The 14,078-nt window shown below is 43.4% G+C and overlaps 1 protein-coding gene across 1 annotated transcript in view; it reads left to right on the top strand.

Annotated features, from left to right (window-relative positions):
- Positions 1–999: 999 nt before the first annotated feature.
- The window catches only part of LOC105689512 (frizzled-2), a 56,064-nt gene continuing 42,985 nt past the window's right edge, over positions 1,000–14,078 (top strand). The window contains exon 1 of the mRNA XM_048651490.1: positions 1,000–1,398. The gene's annotated coding sequence lies outside the window, so the exon portion shown is untranslated. The remainder of the gene's footprint in view (positions 1,399–14,078) is intronic.

Here is a 14,078-nt window from a genome sequence, read left to right as displayed (position 1 = left end):
TAGTGGAAATATGAATACTATGGGGAAATTTTATTTACTTCGCGGATGCGGCTGAGGAATGGCGTTATAAATAATTTACATGCATGCACACGTACGTACGTACGTACGTACGCGCCCGGTGAAGGTTTTTTCGCTATTCGCGTGGTTAGAAATAAGAGCTCCTCGAAATTTGCTGGCGACGTTGAACTCGCGGAAACGTTATAAAAGAGAGAGGGAAAGATAGAGAGAAAAAAAGGAAGTCGAAGCGGTAGACCGGACGTCTGCACTTGGAAAAACGCCAATCCCCATAAAGGCACGAATATCTAGCCTCGTAAAAGATACGACTCGGAAATTATAAGGATCGATAAATGATAAAAAGGCCAACAACCCCTGGAAGAGATCGCGATTTCAAATCATCTCGAACTACTCCGCGTACGTACCGCATCTTATATATCAATTCACTTCGCTCGATTATCATATCCTCTCTTGGGATTAACTTTTTCCACTGACCACCGCGTGACTCGTGTGTGAATTCGAACGCACGAAAGAAATGAATCGATCATCGAATGAAACGAAAAAATTTCGTCTAAAAAATTTCAACAATTCGAGTCCTACCTCCGATAATTTCGCGCGATTTCTTCCAGTTATATCTAATGATTTTGCAAAGGTGATAAAACAATGGAAAAGCGAAATGGAATATCTGGATGCAGGTGAAACGATGCGAAGGTGAAATTTAGACGAAGCGTGATAGAAATAGGGAGAGAAAAGAGAAGGATTGAAATTGAAGAAGAAAAACTACGGGGGTGCGAAGGGAGGTAAATTTCCCATTACTTTGATACCTTCAGCGACTTTCGGATATACCTACCAATGCGTCTGGAACCCTTCTGATCTCTCCCCAGTAGCTGAAACACACCCCACGGGCGCATGTGCAGGAGGGCTTATCGATTTCTATATTTTCGAGTAACGACGCTGGGCGTCGTTGACGTCGGATCTATGTGCATGCACCCCAAAACACTTTCCCGTATTGTTGCAACCACCGGCTCTTTCAAGGTTAACCCATATTTCCTGATTATATATGGTTAATATACGTGTATTAATTGCGATTTTACATCGTCATCAGAGTGATTAAATATATTCATTGAGCAACGATTTTTTTTAACTCTACAACACCAATCTCTGTCAATAATACGTTAAAAAAAAAGGAATAACAACTCGGAAACCAAAGAAAGAATTGAAAACAAATAAATAAACAACAATAAACAACAATATAAAATTTATGGTGAATAAATACCGAATGTGTGAAAAATTGTAAACTAGATATTCATGTTTTTACGTAAACAGTGTTATAGAAAACCACATACATCACGTATCATATAGTTTTACAACGATAATTAAACTCCGCTACTTCATTTGTGATAGGTAAGTCAAATTGCAAGTTAAATTTTACACCGATCCTTATTTTCTCGTTCGTAGTCATTTTATAACTCGATAGAAAGAAGAACTATTTTCCACGGATCAACAGCTCATCAGATTTCTTCAAACAACTGAAAACGTTGCTAGTTCGAAAAAACTGAATAAATCTCAAAATTCCTATTTCTCGTTGTTATCTGCACTGATTAATTAATTGTGGAGAAAGAATAACAATAATTAATAAATGAACACTCCAGACAAAAGCCGGAGCGAAGGAAGCGTTTGATTGATGATGCTTTTAAAACGCGCCCGATCATTGATAAGCACATTTTCAACCTGCAGCATCGCGACCGGTATAATCTCAGGCATAAGCTCGCTTACAATTCGTTGGGTGTGGGGGGGGGAAGTTTTAGATTTCCTCAAAGGGCTGCTGTAATTAGCGTTTCCCAATATACTACATTAGATTGTTGGTAAGCTAATTACTCAGCCCCTCATCCCTGAGGAAAATTAGCCTGTCTACCGAAAATTAGCCCAAACTTCAATTCGAGGTACCATAATCGTGTACACAACTCCGTGCAGTCCTCTTGCTTCTGGTTCAGGTTGAGGTCCTTGAACTCACGAAACTTCGAATAGTAGATTAACCTAATCGAAAATCAATATAACCCATATTAAGTAACACACCCATTCATGATGTACCTGTATTCCCTGTACGCAATATAAATTTTCATCAAACGAAGATTTTATAATCCTGAACTTCGCGGTTTGATTACACCAGATATATGTTCACCCTAATTTGACGGTCTATGCATTCGAAAAAAAAAAACAAAAAAAAAAACAGAAAATAGCTTGGCAAAGCCGTCAGTTGAATTTTTCAGTAAATATATAAAGTTTATATGTTTATGTTTTTCACTCGGCTCTTTATTTTTTGATTTGTTTTGTTTTTTTTATTTTTTTTTTTTATTCGTGCTTTAATGTACTGAAATTTTTGCAAAGATCTGAGGAAAGGTAGAAATGAAGAAAAAATGAAAAGCTCAGCTCAGCTCAGCTCAGCTTAGCAGCAGCGGCAAAAGCTTAAACAATTGGTAGGTATGAGGCAATTTAAATTAACGTAGGGTAGTACCTACCCACCTTGTACCATGAAACGTAAGCTCAAACTATACCGGTATACATACCTTGACGTTACACCTCCCCCCCCCCCCCCCCCGACCCTACCTACCAAGCTACCTTCCTACCTACGTTATACCCATATTATACCTGTAGAGCAGACAGAGAGCTGCCCGTCGCAATTACCACGCGGGGTAAAACGTAAGAGTAGCTTGCTGCAGAAGGTTGGTTGGCTATAGATACAGCACAGTAGGTACTGAGGTGGTCCCGAGGTACCCAAACCGAAACCTCCGACCCCTCTTCGTACCCTCCACTACCCTCGAACGTATACTATATACGTATAAAGCTCCGCCGCCGCCGCCGCCGCCGCGCGGATGCACCGCCCAACACCCTTCAGGTTTTGGCTGATTCAAATTTGCCATGCAAATTAGGAACTGCCCTGCAGCGGGGTACGTGTAAGGCTAGTTTTAACGCTGCTGCTGCCGCTGCCGCTGCTGATGCTGTAGAAAAAATTCACGCTTCCCAAATGAAATATGACGGTGTGATAAATTCGGGAAAAGGGAGAGAAAACCGACGATTAGAATATCACATTCCCTCCGAGTATTTTTTGATTGGTGAACTATCGGACACGGAACACGCAGGGTTGATTTTTTTCGCGGTGGAAAATCTCCACTCGCTTTTCCGGATGCCAAATCAGAAGCGATGAGTAAGTGAAAGGCTCGGCTTTCGTCGAAGGAGAATTTTTGAGCTTTCGTTAAACGGACAGCGAACATGGGGTGGTTTCCAGCGCGCTCAAAACCCTTGGGTATAGTTACGTGTGATTTTTTTGTTTTTTTTTTTTGAGCAGCAGAAAAATTAGAGAGAGACCAGAAATTGAGGGAATTCCATTTTTCGCCATGGAAGGACTCTTGCATTTTACAAGACCTAACCATGAATATTACGGCCGGTTTTTTCGACGGTATAAATATCTTATCTGGTTTCCAAGTGGTTTTTTCTCGCGCGATAGCTGCGTGCCCGCACGCCGAATTGATCGCAAAACTGGTAAAATCATCCATCACCGAGTGACAGACCACCCCTTCGCACCCTCCCTACTCGCACAGCTCTCGGTGCTGCTGCTCCGAGAAACGACCCCTGACGACCCTATATATATCTCTATAACTATACCTTTTACATAGGTACATTATATACCTACAGGGTGTTCACCTCAAGCCGTTGCCCCATCATCCACCAATTAATTATATTGAAATGGAAAACCTCCCTTGATATCGTTTTTTTTTTTTCATCTCTTCTCCGCTGTTTTATTTTAGAAAAATGATGGGAAGATTTTTTTTCATCCCCTCTCACCGAAGGATTTGGTATGATTTGAAATTTGCCCGTTCACACTTTTTCACGAACTATGCGGCATATATATTCTTTTTTAATAACCACATTTATGCCCACATCGATTTTTGTCGAAGGCAGACGCGCAGATTACTCGTTGAAAAAAGAAAATGATGTTTTTTCGCTTATTCCGCCGCATTATCGATCGTTGCAAACACTTTTTAGCTGTTTTCTTTTCTTCTTACTTCCCCCCCCCCCCCCCATCTTCTTCTCTTTCTTCGTCTTTTTTTACTCAAAGCAAACGCATCAAACCTGCGGGCGAAACGGGAGTGGCAAAAGAAATTCGAAAGTCCTGCGTAACCAAGGGTTGGTTCGTACAACCGGGCGCAGCGCAAACCTACCCCTAGGAGTTGAGGAACGGAAATAAGAGGGTGCTGTGCTGCGTTTCCCCTTCGAGAAGACGAAGAAGAAGATGCAGGGGGAATGCAAACCCCTCGCAGCTTTCTACTTCTTCGCCTTATTCTCCATCTTATGGAATAGATTCGGAATTCGTGAGCTTTTGTTACTTCCGCGGGGGTTCTCTGCGCGCTCCGCGATCATTTCACTCCTCTATTTTCTTTTTCTCTATCGTATTCCCTCGATATCCGTGGGCATCTTATTCGTTGGTCTCTCCTGCTCTCTCCGTCTCTTTCGATACCGCCCAGGGCTATGGGAAGGAATGTACGCAAATTTGAAAGTTTAAAAAAGGAACAGGTTTCAACGCGCTCTCTACGTCACTCAGCGGGCACCCCGATCACCCCTCATAAACCTACGCGATATAAAATACCGAAAGTATAACTGCCCCTATTACCGTAGCTCGTTGATCGCGTTTGCAAACGGCAAATATTTACCTATTATGCAAAACAATGCCCATTGTCTAGAACCGCGGTGTGTTATGAATAAATTATAACATCAGATTCAAACTACCCCCCTCCCGCCACTTTCTACTCGCACTGTTTTCATTTCGTATAAATACTCGTTTTTCAGTCTGTATAACTCTTCATGCCGATGAGCTTATAATACCTTTCTACGACTATAGTGCTGGTGCACAATGTAGGAACCATCGTGTGTTAGTGAGAAGGGAATATTGATTTTTACCTGATGTGGACGTCGCGTGATTGAGAAAATTGCGCTTATATACAGGAAAAAAAGGGGAAAGGGAGAGAAGAAATTTTACGGGAAATGAAATTAGGAGTTACCCGCGGATGTGGCCGAACGAAAATAAATGTGGTTTTATTTTGCGGAGGCATTTTTTGTTTCTCAAAAAATGTACCCAAGTATTTTGAACGATTCCATTGCGAATGAAATATACGGGAATGAGGTTTCCCGCGATATACCTAGATACGTAAAAACTGTGATTCGGGGTTTCCGGTGGTTAACGTTTTCTTTCTTTCTCGCTTTCCTAGTTTTACAAGTACTTGCGGAATTACGCGCGTTTCGACAACATCGCATGCGGGCGAAGTGCAGAACTGGAACCTGAGACCCCAAGACGGGGCAACGCGATGTCATGTCGTAGCTTTCCTCGATAATTTATGGACCCCGTGTACTTGTACTCGGTACACCCACACCTACCCGCTACGCAAATGTGTCGCCAGATACGCAAGGGCCACAATTCCAACCCTGCGGCTGCCTTTTCCAGTAGGTATCTCGTGGAAAATCAATAAACTAGGAATATACACGGACACCGTGCCCACCTTGATAGAGTCGACTTCCGTCTCCCTTCGCCGGCCTTATTCGGAACACTGAAAAGCCCAAGAAAAATAGCAACAGGGGGACAAAAAATCACGTTAAATAATTTGTCTGGGGTATAACGAGTGGCAGAGTTTCTCGAACTATTTGTAACCAGGTAGGTGACTCTCCTACTAGTCCTCTTTTCGAGATTGTAAATGTTTGGTTAGGGCCCCTGCTGCCGCTGCTGTTGCCGCCGCTGACGGTGCTGGTTATTTCACAAGTTGTAAACGGTTAGCATCTTTTCGAAAAGACGGGGGGAATCGAAACGATTATCCCTGTTGCCGGGATTCTGTCTCCTCGAAATGCGTTCGGATGCTTCGAGTTTTGATCCAAAGGAACGAACGTTCGTCTCACTAATAATGACGACGAATACTCGATGAGATTGAAGAGAGGTATGTCGGTGGAGGAAAAAATTGAGAAGTCGAGGAAGCAACGCTGACAATAAAGTAGCAGAAGGCGGAGAAGAAAAAGAAGACGGTGACGATGAGAAAAGAAATGGAGAAAGGTGGTGCAGACGGAAATGGAGATACGAGGGAAGAGAAGGAGACTTCAACTTATCTCCTGCTCCAAGCCTCGAAACTTGACTCGCTCTGTTTGCTTACGCGCCTCCGGTTGGCCACCCACCAAGTTCATGCATAATCATCATCGTCTGCATCGTTTTGGTTCTTCTCCCGTCTCGCACTTCTTCCACTGTTGTAGCATACCTATGCCAGCCCACCTATGCATCCACTTTGTACTCGGATATACTGCAGAATTACTTCGTCAGGATACCACTCTCTGGACAGAATTGCAAAAAATCTGTACAGTCTTCGAGGAGTGCTGTGAAAAAAAAAAGGAATCGAATTGCAGTCCTTCCACGTTGAACGTTTTTATTTCGTCTGGACAATATCCGGCGAGGATAAAGACAATAACACAAACAACGGAGATCGGTGAAGCAGGAAAAGCACCCCGCAGAGTTTTTCGTTATAAGTGAGGGAGAAATTTGCCCTTCCCGTCGGTTGGTGAAGCTTTAAAACTGTCGCCGGAGAGGAGCACGTGGTTCATCGAGTTCGCTTGGCACCGCATGGGTCGAAAAATGTGGACTTTCGAGTGCCACGGGGACGAAAAAGAACGCGAAGAGGAAGAAGATGAAGAAGATATACTAGGTTGCTTGCCCAGCTAAGACGTCGCGACGGCCGACGTCGTACCTACTAGTAGTAGGCTCGATGCTCGACGAGGCGACGCGAAGCGCGACGTCCTCCCTCGAGTTGTCTGGGCTTGCTGCAACTGTTATGACGGTAATAAACAACTCGTTAAATGCTCGTAAACCACACCCTTGGAGAGAAGAAGCTTAATACACGGTTAAAGGGAACTGCTAAAACTGAATGCTTTAACTCATCACCGTCAACCCATCGTCGATGGTTATTGGAAATTATCACCGCGGGGGTTAACGAAAGCGATTACCGTTGACGTGTTTAACTGATAGAAAAAAAAACAAAAAACAATCAAATAAAACGAGAACGAGATCAAAAAACAGAAAAAAAAAATAAAAAATAACAAGAATTAAGTCCGTTGTAAGGTTACAACTTCCGGAATTTTGCACCCTGTAATAGAACATAAAGTCCTATAACTCTCGTAACGTGTGGATGAGATTTTCGTATACTTTTCTCGCTGAAAGGCAATCATGTGAACTGTTTTTGTTTGCCGTACTGAAAGCTTCTCGCGTAACGCGATACGTCGTATTAATAATGGTCAATAAAAGCAGCTGAAAGCAGAACAATCGATTAGTATATCAGCGAGTGGAAAGAGGGTTAATTCGATATCCGATCGACGTTTTCCTATGGTCACCTGCGGTCAAGCGTTCGCGCTCACCTTGTTCGATTAAAATTCTCCAAGTCGGAGCTTGAACATTCGTGAGTTTAGTTCGGGCGTTTGAAAGATCTCGACAACAGTAACTCGCGCGAAGAAAGTAGTCTTTCCGAAAGTTTGTCACATTGCGACATTTCAACCTGCAATGAACTAATGAAAACTAAGAAACCCAACAAGAAGACGAGACGCTACTGCAGTAGGTTACTCCCAACAGATTCTGACGCGACCACTGACTACCACTTGTAGGACCGAAACTTGTGTCCAGAAGCACTTAGAACGGTTGCAACACTATTCAAATTAGTGTTTACTTAGGTCTACTTGCTGTAATTATTATAGACGGATGAAAAAAACGATCATGTGACAGAATATGTTGGAGAGATATTTATTTTCTTTCTCCGAGTTTCGAGGTATATTCGAGAATTCCTTCGGAACGTGAAAAGTGAATTGAGAGGTATGCACGCGGTTACGAGGAAGGAGACGAAAAATGAGTTTATTATTTCATTGGTTGTTCATGAATTTTACCGCGGCTACCATTGGTCGTAAGTTTGGGGTAGAATCGTCCAATCGTATTCGAGTTCTACCGAATGTCTAATTTTTGTCACTTACCAAACCTGTCGGCAGTGTTATGTATATGATTAAACTTGGGGTGGCCAACTAAACCAATAGTGTACCGCACAACGTATGATATATAGGTATATATCCGTGTATGAAGACGTAATTGGCTATGTTCTCCCCGATGACAGTTCTCCCAGTACTATTATTTGACGTGTGACATGATTCCGGCACGTCCAGCCGTTGTCACATCTCCAATTACCTCTTCAAATGGGCCAATCAACTTTCATGATGACGCCTCCGTTCGCTAACTACGACGGACTTAACTTACACAACGTATTATCGTACGTCACCAAGTATTACATCGAACGAACACCTTAAAATCGATACAACAAATTGAACGCGCTAGTAATCCAGATGACGTTTGTTAAGAATTTTCGTCCAAATTTTACCACTCGGAGCAACAAAATATATTCGTAATTAGACGAATGAAAATAATAACGGTGGTGATTATTGTCATTATTACTGTTGTTATTATTATCATTATTACCGTATGGAATAGAAAAACTCGACGTGTTGAATTTATGGTTTGTAATCCCAATGCATGGAAGTGATTTCAGCGTTATCAGGGATGGGCTGGAAACCTTAGTGATATGTGTTCACGTGTGCTGTGTATATATACACGTGAATATAGTTCCTTATCATGAGTTTATATCACCTGCCTTATGACTAACTATCTACCTACACACGACAATCGCCTCGACGTTGTGAAAGTAACAATTCTCCCTGTACACTCCCGGCCGATATAAGAATACCGAAGTTGCTTCTGAACAAGGAGTCGGAAAGGAATAGGAGAATAGAGAAAAAAAAAATTAGTCGGTTTAACGACGAACATTAATTTTCTTACACAATCAGACGCGTGATCTCACTCCGGGTCCTTGTTTCTCTCCTTTTTTCGTTCGAATATATCTAATCGCTGTGAATTATATGCTCGAGTCTGAAAATTATTTAAAATAACTCTTCACTAAATTAAGGTTAAATTAATATGGAGAACAAGTGAGCCGTTTTTTTTTTTTTTCTTCTTCTTCTTCTTTCACTATCGTAACTAAGACTACTTTCACATCCAACGAATCTTATCGGCTCGAGGTCCGAAGGTATTGGCTTCTTCACAACTATATGTATGTAATACATTTATTCCGATTGTGTCTACTTTCCACGACACGTCCTCATCGCTTGTTCCTTATCTCGTGGTCGGTGAATCGCTACCGAAGAAATATTTCTAATTTTTTTCTCTTCACTCGCCTCTTTCTCTTCGATATCACATCGTAATTCGTGTCGCGCTCTCAGATATCATCATCCCCCAAAAATTATCATCCGGATTCTGGGACTCTTTCGGTCAGTCAAATCCCACGAAACACACATGTTTCCATCGTCGTTACTCTATTTTACCTTTTTTCTCAACGTACCTTTCGTAGGGCGTTGACAACCACTGTAACATCGGAGCCAATATATCGGCACATATGACAATAGATAGAAGAACGTATAGAGTAGGCATGTAGTACGTGCCTGATGGCTCCTACGGTGGCGATGCAGTAGTTGTGTATTAACAGTTAAAGGGGTCTGTGTGTACGTGGCCAGCAAAATCTGTCACCCGGACGTCAATCAATAGTTTAAGGGGGGTTTAGCATCAGCAGCGGTAGCAGCAGCAGCAGCAGCAGCAGCAGCTTTACACAGAAGAGTAGGGAGGGGGTGACAAAAGAAAGGAAGGTGGAAAGGGGCCTCAGGTTATGAGGGAAACGGAACCCCCTGGGCCTCCTCTTCGCGGAGAAATGTGGTGAAAAAAATTTCTTCCTTTTTTTTTTTTTTTCCAAATCGCACAAATTGTTTTCAACTCCTCGAGAAGTGATTTTCACGCCGGTCGACTACTCGTAGAAATTTGAAAAAAGAAAAGTAAAAAAAAACAAAAAAAAAAATAAATTGAGTGAAATAAAACTTCGGGCGACGTAATATCTTAATCCGCTTAGAAAACAAAAACTTGAACCGGGGGTAAGCCGAGCTCTGATGCCCACTGTCTGAAAGATCAACGCGGCACGTCGGTGTATATATCTATGTAAAAGTTGAACCGTATTTCACAAAGGCGTCGTTGTGTTACTGCTTATGATAAATTGAAAATTGTGATGGCTTGATGCATATATATATTTGAAATAATACTATTCATTTGGTCAATTTTTATTCGCCGGAAAATGATTAATTTTTCCAGAAACTATACGTATTTACGTGCGGCAGATGTTACTGTAGGTACAAGTACGGTGAATTCGTGTAAGCGTGTCATACGCGTACGTGCGTATCGTGTGCGTGTACAACGAACACATCACTATCGAATTTCCCCCTCGTCACGCGACCTCGCGCCCCCATCACCTACCCTGTTTTTCTGACATCGTTGGGACGGCGACGACGCCTCAATCTCGACTGGGTGTACGTCGTGCGTGTGTAATAAAAGCGGTCCCGGTGAGGCTGTATGCGGGCTATGATCCTAGGTGTATTGTATGCATAAATCAAATATTATGCTTATAGGATCCGGGATCGAAAGCAGAAATAAACAACGGTTTTAACACCCCCTCGTATAACCCGTTTTTGCCAACGAGATTTTACGATTTTTATGAATCTATGTACACGCAATTAAAACTTCGCGACGCGAATCTCCGCAGACCCCGTAGTTTCGGGGATGAAATTGCGCTCCTTCAAAACGAAAACTAACGAAAGAAGTAAGGGGGAACGAAACGCGTGCATCCAAGATCTTGGATGGAAATCGTAGGAGTATTCTCGCCGGCTAATACTTCATACCTACCCCTATCTCGGTGTACATTCCGTCGCGGTGCAGTTTATACGGTAGCTTTCTCGAATGCATTAAATTCCGTGTGTACTACGTGTCTTTGTCGGATGTTCAGGGGTACTGCCGCGATGCTGCCGCTGTTACGGTGCAAGAGCCAGCAGCAGAAGGCGAGTCGCGGTGAGGAAAGGCGGGGTTTAGAAACGCTACGCGTCGTCGTGACGGCGGCTGCTTTGAGGGCGCAGAGTGGCGCACTCGACGCGTCACGGCGCCCTCGACCCAATGGCGTAGCTCGAAATGAGACCAGAAGTCCGATTTTCCGTCTTGAACCCCATCGGTTCGCAACTTGCCCCCAAAGCCGTGATAATTTCAGAGACGAGGATTCCGAAATTCGAAATTCGAACGACAAGTGACCGCCGATTTTATTTCAACGGTTCGTCGAAAGACGCGGACTTTGGGGGACCTGCGTATGAAATAATACCGAGCGAAATTCGCCGGTTGTTTATTGGATTTCGCGATATTCCTACGCCGGTGGTTTTTTCCCGTCGCGCCATATCTTCTTGGCGTCCTACTCTACCTCTACGTTCGTTCTGCCCTTCTCACATTGGAACAGCACTACTACGGTGACGGTACAGGCGTCCTCTTGGTCCACCTCCCCTCGTACCTCATCCCTTAACCCCACCCTCCATTTTCTCAGCGGTAGTCCAACCCCTACCCTGCACACCCGGTGCAAGGTAGAGGAGTCGCACTTTGATCGCCACTCAAACATTTTCGCTCTCATCCCCCCCGACGACGGCCTATGCCACCAACTAATTACAGTGTGCATCAAAGAATTCATCGGCGCTGCTGCTGCTGCTGCTGCTGCTGCTGCACCGGGGCTGCTGCTACCGTTGGACTGAAGTAGTGTTGGCCATGTGTATAGAACGTAGAACCGGGAACACGTGAAAAAAGTTCACCGCGGTATTATACGAAGTTGGAATAACCCACATGCACCACCTAGGCAACAGCTATGGACGTACGTACGTACGTACCTAGTGACGGAATATGCGAGAATCGCGATGAACAGTCTGCAGAGTCGTTTGATACGAAGAGAAAACGAACGCCGAGCTTCTCTGATCCTGTAGGGGTTATAAAATCTTTTCTCTTTCTCTGCTTCTTCTTCCATCCAACGTCGTAGGAGCCGACGACAACATCCAAAAGAGATATACGTACGTACGTACGTCGCGGATCGAAAAAATTTACATACCGCTGCACCCGTATGTATATCACGAGTCCCCTGAACCCGGCCGCTGAACTCCTCTATTACTAGATACTCGCTCTTCAACTTTTTTCTCAGAGACAACTCTCTTCTACCGCAATATGCTTGGTACAAACGACAAACGGATTTTCGAGAACCTTTACTTATGGCAAAGCCTTTGAGCCCATCAGGGTATTATACTCGACGCAAGTTTTTTTTCTCCTTCTTCTTACGTATATCTTTGTATCACTTCAAACTAAAAAGCTCATCATCAGCTTTTTCACTAATTATTATACCGCAAACGTGACCCCAACGGTAATTATTATTTGGCAACGCGTCCTTGGAAGCGATGGACTTGCGGAAACGGTGAGTCAAGATTTCGATCTTTGTAGGCCGGTTCTTCTCGGTTATTGTCAACGGTACTTACATGCGTAACCCACCCCGAAAGCGAGGTCTCCCTCTCTCGTCGATCTGTTGGCAGTCGATAATCTTTAAAAGATTCGTTCCTTCGTACAAGGAAGCGGAAAAACGCTCTCTTTCCTCTCTGATCTTTGCAAGGGTGAAGGAAACCGCGCTTTGTGAAATTCCTTTTTCCTTTTTCTTTTTTTTTTTTTTTTCTTTTTTCCACATCGCGAAAGCTTTCACCCATCTCTGAAGATTCCTCTCCAGGCTTCGAGATGATATCTACAACCGTATTCTGAATCTTAACTGATCATCGATCACTGTTCTTTCCACGAACCTTGAAAATTATCAGCCTTACGAAAGTTGGCGGATAAAAATGATGCTATAATCATTATCACAATGACAATGACAATGACTATGCAGATACCAAACGTTCGGCGGAGGAGGAGCGAGGAGGGAGGGGGGGGGTGGTTTCGTCGCCTTTGTGATGACATGCATGTAACGGTATAAGTCAAAGTCACAAAGCATAATACGAACTAATTAACCCCTCGTCATCAAAGCAGTTTCGATTCGAGAGGTACTCGGTGACAATATGAGTAGCCACTTCCAACAGTGTTTTCTGCATACGCCATCAGGAAGGCTTGCAGGCCTATGGTTGAATGGTGGTGGTGGTAGCGGGTAGTAGTAGTGGAGGAAAGAAGAGAAAAGAGGAGGAAAAGAAGAACTGAGAATCTGAAGAGATACCGGTGGGCACGGTTCTTTTTGGTTGATTAGCCCACGAAGAGGGAAGAGTACTACTGCTCCGGTAGTAGCAGGACTTCAATCCACCAAGCAGGACCAAAACCACCGCCATGACATTCAAGAGCAGAGAGACCCCGAACTACAAAGAACGACGAGAGAACCGCGACTCTCTTCATCTTTTCCTTTTTGTTTTATATAACGAAGTAAAGATACGAACGGCTGCAGTCATTAATTCCGTATGCCTACCACCACCACCACCACAATGACATTTATACCGCAACTAACGAAATATCGGAATGACCGTTGAAGATAATTCTCTTTGTGTTTTACCACTACAAAACTTGCGTCAACCCGGATACTCTTAAACTACGTAAAACGATAATTGGCTTTCCACTCATCCGTTTCCATCGCAGCGGCGACACGGCATCGGGAGAAAAAAGAATAGCGCGCGTATATTCGTTAACAATCATCGTTGCACGATGCACTCGACGAAATGATGACAATAATAATAATAATAATGATAATAACAACAGCAACAGCAACAATAACAACAACGAAAATAATAACGATGATAGCGATAATAACAAGTAAAAAACTTTCTCCTCAGAGAGAATATATTTCCTTGATGACGACGATGACGATGACGATAATAATCATCGTCATGAAGAGGAAGAACTTGAAACTTTTGAGCTAGTAAAGTACGAAATGAGACGAGGGATGCACACGAGTCAAAACCGCCCTTTCATATAAGACCAAAGAGACGCGTTCGCAGCCACCCCTTATGCCTCAGGATGACCATGCCAAAGGAGGCAAAGGAGCCAAACTCGTGACCATCAAGTAACGACAAGCCCTTTTCGAGTATAAGAGCCGTATAGTGGTTAGCTC

This window comes from Athalia rosae, chromosome 2, assembly GCF_917208135.1.
Source record: "Athalia rosae chromosome 2, iyAthRosa1.1, whole genome shotgun sequence".
NCBI classification, from domain to species: Eukaryota; Metazoa; Arthropoda; class Insecta; order Hymenoptera; family Athaliidae; genus Athalia; species Athalia rosae.
This window is presented reverse-complemented; position numbering and strand designations above follow the sequence as displayed.